We start from the raw sequence: 15,404 nt of genomic DNA on the forward strand, positions 1-15,404 counted from the left end.
ATGCCCAGATAAATTGTTAGCTTCCTGATTTCAGGTTGACCAGTCTTGTAAAAATCATGTTGGTTAGTTCATTTTAATTCCATAAATGTTAAATGAGAAACTTTTAAAAATGGACTGTGCCTATTTTCTGATTATGTAGAAAAATGCCTCATGTTACTAACTCTAAATTTTTCTTTATCAAAAAAGTTATATGTAGTTACTTATTTCATAAATTCTGTACATTTAAAATAGTTCATAAAGAAGTTTTGTTTTTCTTTTGCTTTCTTTTTACTTCTTTTCATTTTCCTTTGAAAAAGTGTGACTATAAGTAAATAATATCTCTGCTGTTCATATATATTTATAAAGATTGTGGGGCTGTATATACTTGAATATATTTAGTTTGATCGCTCATCTTTCATTTATGAAACCTCAAATGCAAGTGAATCTGTTTCAATTTCAAAGATTTATAAAAATGATAAATTCCAAATTATGCTTAGGTTGTACCTTTTCCCGTATTATTTGGCAAGCAATAAATAAAATGTTATAAATTTATAAAGAGGTTTTATTTGTTTTGTTTTGATTTTTGGGGCCACACCTGATGATGATCAAGATTCTGTGTTCAGTGGTCATTTCTAGTGGTGCTTAGGAGACCACATTCCCATATGTTGGGAGGATGAACCCAGGTGGCCTCATGCAAGGAATACACCTTACCTGCTGTGCTATTGCTCTGGCCCCAAGAGGTTTTTTTTAATAGTTACAAGTGGCATTATTTTAGGATAATCAACATATAATGGACAGATTTCTAAGTGCTAACCCAAACACTTTGGGTTTGATCATTCTAATTGAGCTAAATTCTCTTTGTCACACTCCCATGTTCTTTTATTTCTTTCACTTGTCCACCATAGAAATGTGTTATTATGGAGCAGGAGCAGTAGAGCACAGTGGGAGGGTGTGTGTGTGTTTATGGCATTTCTGAATCTTTTGTGCTGGCATCCATGGTATGATCTCTGTGTGACCATCTGTAAGTCACTAATGGAAACTATCACAATGTCCCCTACAGCATGCTATTGTCTTCACTAGGTTCAGACTTGGTAGCAATTTTTATACCTGTGGCCCACACTGGATGTGTATTGAGTCTGAATTCAGGGATATCAACACCATTAATCACAATCTATATGACATGGTTCACCTGATCCAGCTCTTCTGCACAAGAGAGCTAGATTATGTGCTGGTAGATTGCATTGGGGTGACCATTATTAGCATCACTATGATGAGTCTCACTATCTTTATCTCTTATGGTTTTATTCTTTTCTGCACCTTCCACATCAACATCCACAGAGGATAGGTCCAAAGCCTTTGGTACCTACAGCTCCCACACCAACGATGTTTCTTTTTTCTTTGCATCAGATACATTCATGTATCTCACAGAGTCTTCTCCAGGAACAAAGATGTTAAAATAAAAAAACTCTGGCCAGGGGCCGGTGAGGTGGCTCTAGAGGTAAGGTGTCTGCCTTGCAAGTGCTAGGCAAGGAAGGACCGCGGTTCGATCTCCCGGCGTCCCATATGGTCCCCCCAAGCCAGGGGCGATTTCTGAGCATCAAACCGGTGTGGCCCGAAAAAAAAATTTTTTCTGGCCAGAAGAAAGTTTTGAAATGTCTTGATGAATGTAGTGACTGAAAAAAGATGAAAGGCCACAGAAATGCAGGACAAACATTGTGCCTCTGTAAACATTATGAATTATCTCTACTTTTGACAGCTTTCATTTTAATTTTTTTTCTAGATAACATGGGGCTAGAGAGGTAGTACATTGAATTGGGCATTTGCCTTGTATAAGCTAACCAAGATGTGATTCCCCAGTCTCCATTCTGGTCCTCCGAGCACTACTGTGAAAGATCCCTAAATGCAGAGTCAGGATTAGTTCCCAAGGATCACTGAGTGTGGCCCCAAAACAACAAAAATCAGCACAGAAGAGGTGATCAAATATCTTTTTTTGATGGGAAATTGAAGATCAGAGTGGCTAGTAATTATTTAAGTGATTTAAAATAAGAAGATTAAGTGTTAAAAGGGAGCATCCAAATGTAATAGTAGGGAAGTTCTCTGGCAATATAGAGGAAGTTCTTTGGCATTGTAATAATGTAATCATTACTTTTGTAATGCCATTTTATATTATTTTGATTTCTTAAGCTATATATATATATATTTTTTGGTTTTTGGGCCACACCCAGTAACGCTCAGGAGTTGCTCCTGGCTATGTGCTCAGAAGTTGCTCCTGGCTTGGGGGACCATATGGGACACCGGGGGATCGAACCGCGGTCCGTCCAAGGCTAGTGCAGGCAAGGCACCTTACCTCCAGCGCCACCACCCGGCCCCTTCTTAAGCTATATTTAACAATAAACTCCACTTACATACGTTTATTAGTTTCTTAAACTTCATAGAGACTGAGAGCTAAGTGCCAAATCTATGTGACAGCATTCTTCATCTAGAATGGCTCATGCAGAGAGGTCCATGTAGAGAGGTAGCACTGGACCACATGGCTCAGAGTAAGCCAGATCAATAGGTAATACGTGGAGGATTTTCCAACAGTGACTGGGTGGTGGGGACTTCATGTCTACTCTCATTATCTCTATTTGTAGTATGTTGCACATCATGCTTATTGATTTGTTAATGAGAATATATTTGTCATTTAGTGGTCTATAGTTTTATTTTCTAACTCTTTGTGTGTGTTTGGGGGTGAGCACACCTGGAAGCACACAAGGGTTCTTCCTGGCTCTGTGCCCAGAAATTACTCCTGGGAGGCTTGGAGACCATGGAGATGTCAAGGATCAAACCTGGGTCTACTGTGTGCAAGGCAAATGCCCTGTCTCCTGTGCATAGTTTTGGCACCTCTTTTCTGTTTTAATAAAATCTTTAAAGGACTTTTTTCAAGCACTATTTTGTTATATGTGATAAAAATAATATATTTTAAAATTTGGGTGGCTATAAGGGGCTGTGCTCAGGGCTTATTCCTGAGTTCTTTTTTGCTTAGGAGTAACATCTGAAAGGATTTAGGGGACCACATAGAGTGCTAGATATCAGATAATATTCCATTCCATGTATACACCACAATTTTTAAAAGTCAATTCAACATTGATGTGCATTTATGTAGTTTTAAGAGCTTACATATTATGAATAACTTTTCCATAAAGACAAGAGGACCAATGTGGAATATAGAATAACTGGAGAATGGAATACAGTGTTTGAGAGGTTATGTCTAGATTATCCTTTGCCTCAGAGTATAGAGAGGAAAAGAGCATAAAAGGAAAGAAATTGAGGCAGGGAGAAAAGGAAGACAGGAAGCAACAGAAACCAGAGCTAAGGGGATCTAAATATATGAGAGGTTTAAAGGGTGGTTAGATAAATATCTGAACAATACTAAAGACAAGATATTCCAAATTCAACAACCAAACTTCAAAATGTGCATATGGTAGGCTAGGGCTGGGTGTGGAGGCTGGGGAAGGAATTGTGGAACTTGTTTGAGGGAAGAGGACAGTGGTGTTGGAATTAGTGCTGGGACATATGTCTAAAACCCAACTACGACTAATGCTGCAAATCATGGTATTTTAGTAAAAATAAAAAGAAGACAGGAGGGCTAATATTCCATTGCTATCCTCTTAAATTTTCCTTTTGATATAAATCTTGATGTAAATATTTGTTCTATATGGGTAGGATAGGGCTATTTAATTTTTTGAGAGATGTCCATATTGTTCTTCATAGAGGTTAGGCTAATTTATTTAATTAACAGAAGGTGATGACTCCTCTTTCCCTACATCTTCACCAGCATCTCTTCTCACTATAAGAAGCTGGTCTAGCAGATTTGTGAAAATATTTTATTTTATATTGATCTTTATAGATTACTAATGATAATGGAATGAATCATATGTCATTGATAATTTCAATGTCTTTTAGTAAAAGAGTCTAATCTTTTTGTTTTATTTTTGTTTTGTTTTGGGGTCACACAAGGTAGTACTCAGACTTATTCCTGTCTCTATGTTCAGGGGCTCATATGGGGCTCAGAACCCATATGGGGTTTTAGGGACTAAAATTGAGCTAGTTGCATGTAAGGCAAGTGATTTACCTACTGTATTATCAGTTTAGTCCCAACTCAAACCATTTTGGTTGGATTATTTTTGTTAATATTAAATTGAAAATATTTTATTAACCATTTATTTTGGTTTTTGGGTCATATCTGGCGACACTTAGAGGTTCCTCCTGGCTCTGTGCTCAGAAATAATCCCTGGCAGGCTCAGGGGACCATAAGGGATGCCAGGATTTGTACCACTGTTGGTCCTGGGTTGGCTGCTTGCAAGGCAAACGCCCTACCACTGGTTCCTTATTCACCTTTTGATATGTGAGGGACCCAGCAATCTAATCACCAGATAACACTGTAGAGTGGAGAATGAATACTGATTAAAGTAGGACCCAGTAATACAACATTTCCCCCTAATTGACTTTATAGAAAAACAAAGTAATTCATATCACATGGTTTTAAGAAAACGACAGATGCCTCTAACTAAAAGATAAAGATTGGCAATATTTTGTATATGTTCAGCAAAAGTTGGAGGAGATAGAAAGAAAAAACTTTTGTCCTAGAAACAGGGTATCTCTACCCACAAAGCATCTTGCCCTAAGACTGACTTGGTGGTATCTTTGGGAATGAGTGTGATATTAGCTTTATAGAAGGTATTAGGGAGGATTCTTTTCTTTTTGAAGTTTTGGAAGAGTCTAAGGATCAATGGTAGTAACTCTTTTCTGAATGCTTGATAAAATCCACCTGTGAAACTTCATTGTCCAGGACTTTTATTCTGGGAGGGGTTCTTTTTTTTTAATTTATTTAAACACCTTAATTACATACATGATTGGTTTTGGGTTTCAGTAATGTAAAGAACACCACCCATCATCAGTGCAACATTCCCACCACCAATGTCCCAAGTCTCCCTTCGCCCCACCCGACCCCCGCCTGTACTCTAGACAGGCTCTCCATTTTCCTCATACATTCTCATTATTAGGACAGTTCAAAATGTAGTTATTTCCCTAACTAAACTCATCACTCTTTGTGGTGAGCTTCCTGAGGTGAGCTGGAACTTCCAGCACTTTTCTCTTTTGTGTCTGAAAATTATTATTACAAGGGTGTCTTTCATTTTTCTTAAAACCCATAGATGAGTGAGACCATTCTGCGTTTTTCTCTCTCTCTCTGACTTATTTCACTCAGCATAATAGATTCCGTGTACATCCATGTATAGGAAAATTTCATGACTTCATCTCTCCTGACAGCTGCATAATATTCCATTGTGTATATGTACCACAGTTTCTTTAGCCATTCGTCTGTTGAAGGGCATCTTGGTTGTTTCCAGACTCTTGCTATGGTAAATAGAGCTGCAATGAATATAGGTGTAAGGAAGGGGGTTTTTGTATTGTATTTTTGTGTTCCTAGAGTATATTCCTAGGAGTGGTATAGCTGGATCGTATGGGAGCTCGATTTCCAGTTTTTGGAGGAATCTCCATATCGCTTTCCATAAAGGTTGAACTAGACGGCATTCCGACCAGCAGTGGATAAGAGTTCCTTTCTCTCCACATCCCCGCCAACACTGTTTATTCTCATTCTTTGTGATGTGTGCCATTCTCTGGGGTGTGAGGTGGTATCTCATCGTTGTTTTGATTTGCATCTCCCTGATGATTAGTGATGTGGAACATTTTTTCATGTGTCTTTTGGCCATGTGTATTTCTTCTTTGTCAAAGTGTCTGTTCATTTCTTCTCCCCATTTTTTGATGGGGTTAGATGTTTTTTTCTTGTAAAGTTCTGTCAGTGCCTTGTATATTTTGGAGATTAGCCCCTTATCTGATGGGTATTGGGTGAATAGTTTCTCCCACTCAGTGGGTGGCTCTTGTATCCTGGGCACTATTTCCTTTGAGGTGCAGAAGCTTCTCAGCTTAATATATTCCCATCTGTTAATCTCTGCTTTCACTTGCTTGGAGAGTGCAGTTTCCTCCTTGAAGATGCCTGTAATGTCCTGGAGTATTTTGCCTATGTGCTGTTCTATATATCTTATGGTTTTGGGGCTGATATCGAGGTCTTTAATCCATTTGGATTTTACCTTCGTACATGATGTTAGCTGGGGGTCTAAGTTCAATTTTTTGCAAGTGGCTATCCAATTGTGCCAACACCACTTGTTGAAGAGGCTTTCCCTGCTGCATTTAGGATTTCCTGCTCCTTTATCAAAAATTAGGTGGTTGTATGTCTGGGGAACATTTTCTGAGTATTCAAGCCTATTCCACTGATCTGAGGACCTATCCTTATTCCAATACCATGCTGTTTTGATAACTGTTGCTTTGTAGTACAGTTTAAAGTTGGGGAAAGTAATTCCTCCCATATTCTTTTCCCCAATGATTGATTTAGCTATTCTAGGGTGTTTATTGTTCCAAATGAATTTCAAAAGTGTCTGATCCACTTCTTTGAAGAATGTCATGGGTATCTTTAGAGGGATGGCATTAAATCTGTATAATGCCTTGGGGAGTATTGCCATTTTGATGATGTTAATCCTGCCAATCCATGAGCAGGGTATGCATTTCCATTTCCTTGTGTCCTCTCTTATTTCTTGGAGCAGAGTTTTATAGTTTTCTTTGTATAGGTCCTTCACATATTTAGTCAAGTTGATTCCAAGATATTTGAGTTTGTGGCACTATTGTGAATGGGGTTGTTTTCTTAATGTCCATTTCATCCTTATTACTATTGGTGTATAGAAAGTCCATTGATTTTTTTGTGTTGATTTTGTAGCCTGCCACCTTGCTATATGAGTCTATTGTTTCTAGAAGCTTTTTGATAGAGTCTTTAGGGTTTTCTAAGTAGAGTATCATGTCATCTGCAAACAGTGAGAGCTTGACTTCTTCCTCTCCTATCTGGATTCCCTTGATATCCTTTTCTTGCCTAATCACTACAGCAAGTACTTCCAGTGCTATGTTGAATAGGAGTGGTGAGAGAGGACAGCCTTGTCTTGTGCCAGAATTTAGAGGGAAGGCTTTCAGTTTTTCTCCATTGAGGATAATATTTGCCACTGGCTTGTGGTAGATGGCCTTCACTATATTGAGAAAGGTTCCCTCCATTCCCATCTTGCTGAGAGTTTTGATCAAGAATGGGTGTTGGACCTTATCAAATGCTTTCTCTGCATCTATTGATATGATCATGTGGTTTTTATTTTTCTTGTTATTGATGTTGTGTATTATGTTGATAGATTTTCGGATGTTAAACCAGCCTTGCATTCCTGGGATGAAACCTACTTGATCGTAGTGGATGATCTTTTTAACGAGGCATTGAATCCTATTTGCCAGGATTTTGTTGAGGATCTTTGCATCTGCATTCATCAGTGATATTGGTCTGTAATTTTCTTTTCTGGTTGCGTCTCTGTCTGGTTTAGGTATCCAGGTGATGTTGGCTTCATAAAAGCTATTTGGAAGAGTTTCTGTTTGTTCAATTTCATGAAAGAGTCTTGCCAAGATTGGCAGTAGTTCCTCTTGGAAAGTTTGATAGAATTCATTAGTGAATCCATCTGGACCTGGGCTTTTGTTTTTCGGCAGACATTTGATTACTGTTTTAATTTCATCAATGGTGATGGGGGTGTTTAGATATGCTACATCCTCTTCCTTCAACCGTGGAAGATTATAAGAGTCCAAGAATTTATCCATTTCTTCCAGGTTCTCATTTTTAGTGGCGTAGAGTTTCTCAAAGTAGTTTCTGATTACCCTTTGAATCTCTGTCATATCAGTAGTGATCTCTCCTTTTTCATTCCTGATACGAGTTATCAAGTTTCTCTCTCTCTCTTTCTTTGTTAGGTTTGCCAGTGGTCTATCAATCTTGTTTATTTTTTCAAAGAACCAACTTCTGTTTTCGTTGATCTTTTGGATTGTTTTTTGAGTTTCCACTTCGTTGGTTTCTGCTCTCAGCTTTGTTATTTCCTTCTGTCTTCCTATTCTTGGGTCCTTTTGTTGAGCATCTTCTAGTTCTAGTATCTGTGTCATTAAGCTACTCAGGTAAGCTCCTTCTTCCTTCCTGATGTGTGCTTGCAAAGCTATAAATTTTCCTCTCAGTACTGCTTTTGCTGTGTCTCATAAGTTCTGATAGTTTGTGTCTTGATTGTCATTTGTTTCCAGGAACCTTTTGATTTCCTCCTTGATTTCATCTCGGACCCACTGGTTATTGAGTATGAGGCTGTTTAACTTCCAGGTGTTAAAGTGTTTCTTCTGAGTCCCTTTGGAGTTCACAAATAATTTCAGAGCCTTGTGGTCAGCGAAGGTAGTCTGCAAAATTTCTATCCTCTTGATCTTATGGAGGTATGTTTTATGTGCCAGCATGTAGTCTATCCTGGTGAATGTCCCATGTACATTGGAGAAGAATGTGTATCCAGGTTTCTGGGGATGGAGTGTCCTATATATATATCCACTAGGCCTTTTCCTTCCATTTCTCTCCTCAGGTCTAATATATTCTTGTTGGGTTTCAGTCTGGTTGACCTATCCAGTGTTGACAAAGCCGTGTTAAGGTCCCCCACAATTATTGTGTTGTTGTTGATATTATTTTTCAGATTTGTCAACAGTTGTATTAAATATTTTGCTGGCCCCTCATTCGGTGCATATATGTTTAGGAGAGTTATTTCTTCCTGCTCTACATACCCCTTGATTAATATAAAATGTCCATCTTTGTCCCTTACAACCTTCCTGAGTATAAAGTTTGCATTATCTGATATTAGTATGGCCACTCCAGCTTTTTTATGGGTGTTGTTTGCTTGGATAATTTTTCTCCAGCCTTTTATTTTGAGTCTATGTTTATTCTGACTATTCAGGTGCGTTTCTTGTAGGCAGCAGAAGGTTGGATTGAGTTTTTTGATCCATTTAGCCACTCTGTGTCTCTTAACTGGTGCATTTAGTCCATTGACATTGAGAGAAAGAATTGTCCTGGGATTTAACGCCATCTTTATTTCAAAATTTGGTGTGTCTTTTGGGTAGTCTTGTCTTAGATTAGGTCTTTCAGTTTTTCTCTTAAGACTGGTTTTGTGTCTGTGAAGTTTCTTAGCTGTTTTTTGTCTGTGAAGCCATGTATTCTTCCGTCAAACCGGAAAGTGAGTTTTGTTGGGTATAGTATTCTGGGTGAAGCAATCATTTCATTCAGTCTTGTCACAATATCCCACCACCGCCTTCTGGCATTGAGTGTTTCTTGTGACAGGTCTGCTGTAAATCTCAGGGAAGCTTGCTTGAACATGATTTCCCCTTTTGATCTTGCTGTTTTCAGAATTCTGTCTCTATCTGTGGGATTTGTCATTGTGACTAGGATGTGTCTTGGGGTGGTTTTTCTGGGGTCTCTTTTGGTTGGTACTCTTCAGGCATGCAGGATTTGATCACATATATTCTTTAGCTCTGGAAGTTTCTCTTTAATGATGTTCTTGACCGTTGATTCTTCCTGGAAATTTTCTTCCTGGGTCTCTGGGACTCCAATGATTCTTACGTTGTTTCTGTTGATCTTATCATAGACTTCTATTTTCATCTGTTCCCATTCTTTGACTAATTTTTCCATTGTCTGCTCATTTGCTTTAAGTTTTTTGTCCAATCTCTCCTGCTGTATGGAATTGTTTGTATCTCATCTTCCACAGCACCAAGTCTATTCTCAGCTTCTGATACCCTGTCCCAGAGCTTATCCATTTTGTCATTCACTTCGTTTACTGACTTTTTCAGTCCTGTTAGTTGACATGTTATTTCTGTTTGGAGTTTTGTGATTTCTGCCTTCATATTTTCTTGGTTCTTATTAGTGTTCTGTTCAACTCGATCCATGGTTTCTTGGAGTTCGTTGTGCATCTTCCATATTGCTAGTCTAAGGTCCTTATCTGAGAGGTTAATTCGTTGGTTGGTCATTATCTGGTCCTCAGAATTGTCATCTTCATTCTCTATGTCTGATGCTGACCTGCGTTGTTTCCCCATTGTCACACTTGTATTGTGCGTTTTTCTACGTGTTGTGGTGGTATTCTTTGTCTATATGGTGCAGGCAGCACACTCCTCTGGCTTCTCTCTTTCTGGATGGGCTGACTTGCCTCTAAGGGAGGGGAGTCTTCCGTGGATGAAGCCTCACACTGGGTCAAATCTTAGGCCCGAGCATGCAACAGAGAAGACAGTCCGGAGAGAAATATGATAGAGCCGTTCTTAGTGTGATTTTTCCTTCTTGTTGCAATGGAGTTATTTCCTTAGAAAGAGTTCACGGCCGCGTAGCAAAGCGGAGCGGCCGTGCTCCGCTGGAGCCTCTTTTTGCCCCACTTGCAAGAGTTTCACGCAAGAGGACAGTAGACAGACATAGACAGGTCACACTCACAGTTTTTCACAGTTGAGCCCCACTGGGCCGGTGTACTTTCGCGGATTTTCCCCGCCTGGTGTCAGACACAGGGAGCCGGCTTTTGCAAAGCTTAGCCGATTTTCATGCTCTGTAGTCCCTCCCTGAAAATGGCGTCTGGGCGAGCGAGGTTTCTGAGGCTTCTTTTTGCCCCACTCGCAAGAGTTTCACGCAATAGGACAGTAGACAGACATAGACAGGTCACACTCACAGTTTTTGACAGTTGTGCCCCACTGGGCCGGTTTACTTTCACGGATTTTCCCCGCCTGGTGTCACACACAGGGAGCCCGGGGTTCTTAATTTTTTTTTTCTATTCCTTTAATTTTGATTGGCCTGTTTAGACTTTCCACATTCTTCTCATATCGTGATATTACATTTTTTTTTTCTAGAAATCTGTCTATTTCTTCTAGGTTCCCTAGCTTAACTGAGTACAGTTGTTCATAATCAGCTCTCAAGATGTCTTGGATTTCTTGGAATTCTGATGTGATCTTTCACCTTTAATTTTTGATCCAATTATTTGAGTATTTTTTCTTGTGAATCTTGCCAGTGGTTTGTCTAGTTTGTTTATTCTTTTATAAAACCATTTCCTGTAGTTAGCAATCTTGATTTTTGCACAGACCAGAGGATGACATGTCTTCTGATTTCATCTACCATTATGTGATTAGATAGTACCAACCTGCTCTTAGAACAAGTTGTTGCCATTTCCTTGTTGTCAGGATGTCATTTCAAAATTGGTGCAAGTTGGCGTTAGAACAGTATTAGGAATTTCCCAGGGGTATTTTGTTTTCTGGTGCTGTTGGAGGGAACTGTGTCTGTTCTATGTTTGGGATCCAGGGTTCAGGATTGGACTGTCGCTGACTGATCTCATTGAGCCCAAGTTGGGTTTACAGGACACAAGTTCAGAGAGCGAGATGCCCCTGTATTATAAAATGTATGAGGTTTATTTGTTTGTTTGTTTTTGGGTCACACCCAGCAGCGCTCAGGATTTACTCCTGACTCTATGCTTAAAAAATCGCCCCTGGCAGGCATGGGGACCAATGGGATGCCAGGATTCGAACCACAGTCCTTCTGCATGAAAGGCAACTGCCTTACCTCCATGCTATCTCTCCGGCCCCAATGTATGGGTTCTTATCTCTAGTAGATAAGAGCTTGTTTCTGTATATAAGATTTCCCCTATTTTTAGCATGCCTTTTTTTTTTTAAAGGAATGGTGCCATGTTATATTGCTGGGTGCATGTGGGAGTAAGAATATTAGGCCACACAATCTTTGTGCCCTGGTTTTGACCAGAGCTTTTATCCCACGCAAGACTTTTTCTTGTAGGTTTTCATACTACGCAGAACCAAAATAGGTGAAGTTAAAGAGAAAAAGAAAAAAAATATGTGATAGAAGAAATAAAGAAAAATAAATTAAAAAAATTGGAGAAAAATACAGTGATGTAAGAGGCTACCTTACATTTGGGGATAAGCAGACTCAGAGGTATTATTATAGAGGTATTAAACAGATAAAAGAAATATAGGCTTCCCTGATGTCTTTTGAGATATTCTTGTGGGGAGTGAAGACCCTGACAACCATGACTGGGCATAACTTATCCTGGGACCAATAAGAAAGACCCTAGTCTAGTCTTCGGCCTAGGAGTTGTAAAATAACCAATTACAGAAGACTGGTTACAACAGTGATGGAACAAAACTGCTAGAACCATAAAGACACTATCCTAGACTTCATCCTATGACTTGGGTAAATACCAAGATCTCTAGTTAGAGGCCTGATTCTATTAGCCACAATTGAGCAGAAAGTTTTCTGGCACCAAAAATATTCCTTGAGGTGTGAAAAGGAGTATGTATGGAGCCTGTAGTTATTCCCAAGACAGTATGCTTCAAGAGCGGAGAAACCCTGTATCTTTTAGGCCAAGGGACTCGCCTTTCTAATTTCCCCAATATTTACTGTGTATACGCAAAACAAAACAAAATAAAAACAAAAACCCTTGCTACACCAGCCCTCATTTCTTTTTTCTTTTCTTTCTTTTTCCTTTTTTTTTGGTCTCATAGTTCTCGTTTGTTGTATTTGTTGCTGTGGTGCTTTTTTGTAGTTGCTGGTTTTAATCTTTTGTTTGATTTTTGTTTCTTTTTGTGTATTGATTATTTGGTTGTTGCTGTTAATTTTTTTCGTATTATTTTCTTCATTTTGTTTCCTTTATTCTTTTTAAATTAACATTCATAGACTGTAGATGGACTCCTCTTGATTTTTTGTTTGTTGGTTTTGTTTTTTATATTTTGTTTTTGTTTTCTTTTTTCTTTTTTTTCTTTTCTTTTTTTTTCAAACAGAACCACATAAATTGAATCATCTTGTTCTACCTCATAAATTGAGGGGAAAATAGATGATAGCAGAATTAAACAGTTGTATAAACATTGAGTAGAAATAAAAAATGATCAGACTTAAACACCAAACTCAAAGTCAACAAAAACAGAATTGACATCCAATCTTCAAAAAGCTATACACAGTGGGGACCAGTCCAGAGATGGCAAAGGAAGGGGATGCTGGGAACAGGGTTGGAGGGAGGATAACACTTGTGGTGGGAATACTCCTAATTCAATGTCACTATGACATTAAATATTGCTGTGAAAGGCTTGTATTTCACATTGATCATAATAAAAATTATAAAAAAACAGTTCCTGGTCTCATTAATTCTTTGTATTGTTTTCTTTGTTTCTATATTGTTGATTTCTGCTCTTTTTATTATTATTTTTCTCATGCTTGTGTTTGGGTTCCTTTGATGCTGGTTTTCCAGATATTTAAGTTGTCCCTTTATGTTGTTGATTTTGTATTTTTATTCTTTCCTAACGTAGGCCTGTATTGCTGAGTTTCCCCCTAATTACTGCTTTTTCTGTGTTCTATAGATTTTGGCAATTTGTTTTTTCCTTATCATTAATTTCAAGGAATATCTTTATTTGATCCTGATGATGCTATTGAGCAGCATGTTGTTTAGTCTCCAGGTGTTAACTTTTTTTTGCATATTCTTTTTACAGTCAATTTTGATCTCTGTGACATTGTGATCTGATAGGGTGCTTGATATAATTCTTATATTTGTGACTTTATGTAGGTTAGACTTGTGTTCTAAAATGTGATCTATCCTGGAGAGGTCCATGTGTACTTGAGAAGAATATATATTCAGCATTTAAAAAAATGTCTTTGGCCACACCCAGTGACACTCAGGGGTTACTCCTAGCTATGCATTCAGAAATCGCTCCTGGCTAGGGGGACCATATGGGATGCCAGGAATTGAACCAGGTCTGTCCTGAGTCTGCTGCATGCAAAGAAAATAAGAAAACACCCAATGTGCTATCACTCTGGCCCCGTGTATTCAACTTTTTGAAGATGAAAGGCACTTATAGATCAATTGGTACTAATTCTTCTAGTTTTTCACTAAGGGCTCTTATGTCTTTGTTAATATTCTGACTAGTGATTATGTCTAGTGGTGATAATGACATGTTGAAATCTCCCTCTACTTTTACGTTTCCACCCATATGTTTCATAAGTTTGTGAGCAAAAGCCTTATATATTTTGTTTACTATACATTTGGTGCATAGATGTTCATCAGAGTTAGCACTTCTTGGTCTATTTTCCTCCTGATCAATAAGTAGTATCCATTTTTGTCTCTACTTTCTTGAGATTGAATACAGTTTGGTCTGATATAAGTGTGACTGTTCCAGCCTTTTTTGTTTTCTAGTGGCTTGTATAATTGTTTTCCATTCTTTTACTTTGAGCCTATATATATCCTGAACTTTTAAGTGCATTTCCTGCAGGCAGCAGATGACTGGTTTTTTTTTCCTGATCCCACTACTTTGTACCTTTTGATGGGACAGTTTATTCCATTGACATTTAAGGAAACTATTGCTAGAATGGGCTGTTGTGCCATTATATTGTGTAGAGTTGTTGTTACAATTGGGGATTTGGTTTATGTAATTGCTCTTTAAGTAGTTAATTTAGGTTCAGTTTGGTTAGCATAAATATTGAGAGGATTTTTTTGTCCAAGAATGTTTTTAATCCTCACTCCAATATAAATGAGTCTTGCTAGGTATGGACTCTAGGTTGAAAATTTCTTTTAGTAGTTTGATTATGCCATTCCACTCTTTTTTTCCCCACTCTTTTGTTGTTTAGATTGTTTCAAATGGAAGACCTGGTTTTATTATTATGTTTTTTTCTTTTTATACTTGAGGTTTTTCTTCTCCTTTACTGCTTTCAAGAGTACATCTTTTGGAGCCAGAGTGGTAGCACAGTGGTAAGGCTTTTTCCTTGTACATAGCTGACCCAGGACTGAAGCAGATTTGATCCTTGGCATCTCATATGGTTTCCCAAGCCAGAAGCGATTTCTGAGTGCAGTGACAGGAGTAACCCCCGAGAGCTACTAGATGTGGCCCCAAAACAAACAAACAAAAAGAGTATACATCTTTCTTTTTTCTTTTCTTTTCTTCACTTTTATTATTATTTTTTTGCCATTTTAATAATTAAAAGTCTTGGTGTTGTTCTATTAGGATCATTTTATTTGGCACTCTTTTTGCCTCTTGGATTTGTAGAGAAGTCATTTTCCCAAGAATGGGAAAGTTCTCTTCTATTATCTCCCTCACTATTCTTCCTCTTTACCTTTTCTTCCCCTCTGGTATTCATATAATTTGGAGATTACTTCTCTATTTTTCTTCATAAAGTACCTTACATTTTCTTCTAATGTCTTCTCTCTCCTTTCTTTTTGGAGTTCTTTATCACTGCTGGCTTGAAATTTGTCTTCAAGTTGGTTTATGTGATTCTCTATCTGTGAAATCCTACTATTATGGCTTGATAACATGTTTTTTGTTCCTCCTGTTCCAATAGTATAGATTTTGCCATCTTCTGAGAGAGTTCTCCTTTGAATTAGTGGAATTGTTCATCTATAGTTTTCTTAGTTTTGCAGGCTAGTGACTCTTTGATTTCCTAAACCAGTAAGTGTTGATTTTCGGTCCTCTTCTAAGGCTCAGGTGTTTGGGTGGACTTAAAA

General features: G+C 38.2%; 1 protein-coding gene across 1 annotated transcript in view; it reads left to right on the top strand.

Annotated features, from left to right (window-relative positions):
• Window positions 1-15,404, top strand: part of LOC126015454 (NADH dehydrogenase [ubiquinone] 1 alpha subcomplex subunit 6) — a 566,806-nt gene that overhangs the window by 131,207 nt on the left and 420,195 nt on the right. The gene's annotated exons all lie outside the window — the stretch shown is intronic.

Source organism: Suncus etruscus, chromosome 8 (assembly GCF_024139225.1).
Source record: "Suncus etruscus isolate mSunEtr1 chromosome 8, mSunEtr1.pri.cur, whole genome shotgun sequence".
Taxonomy (NCBI): domain Eukaryota; kingdom Metazoa; phylum Chordata; class Mammalia; order Eulipotyphla; family Soricidae; genus Suncus; species Suncus etruscus.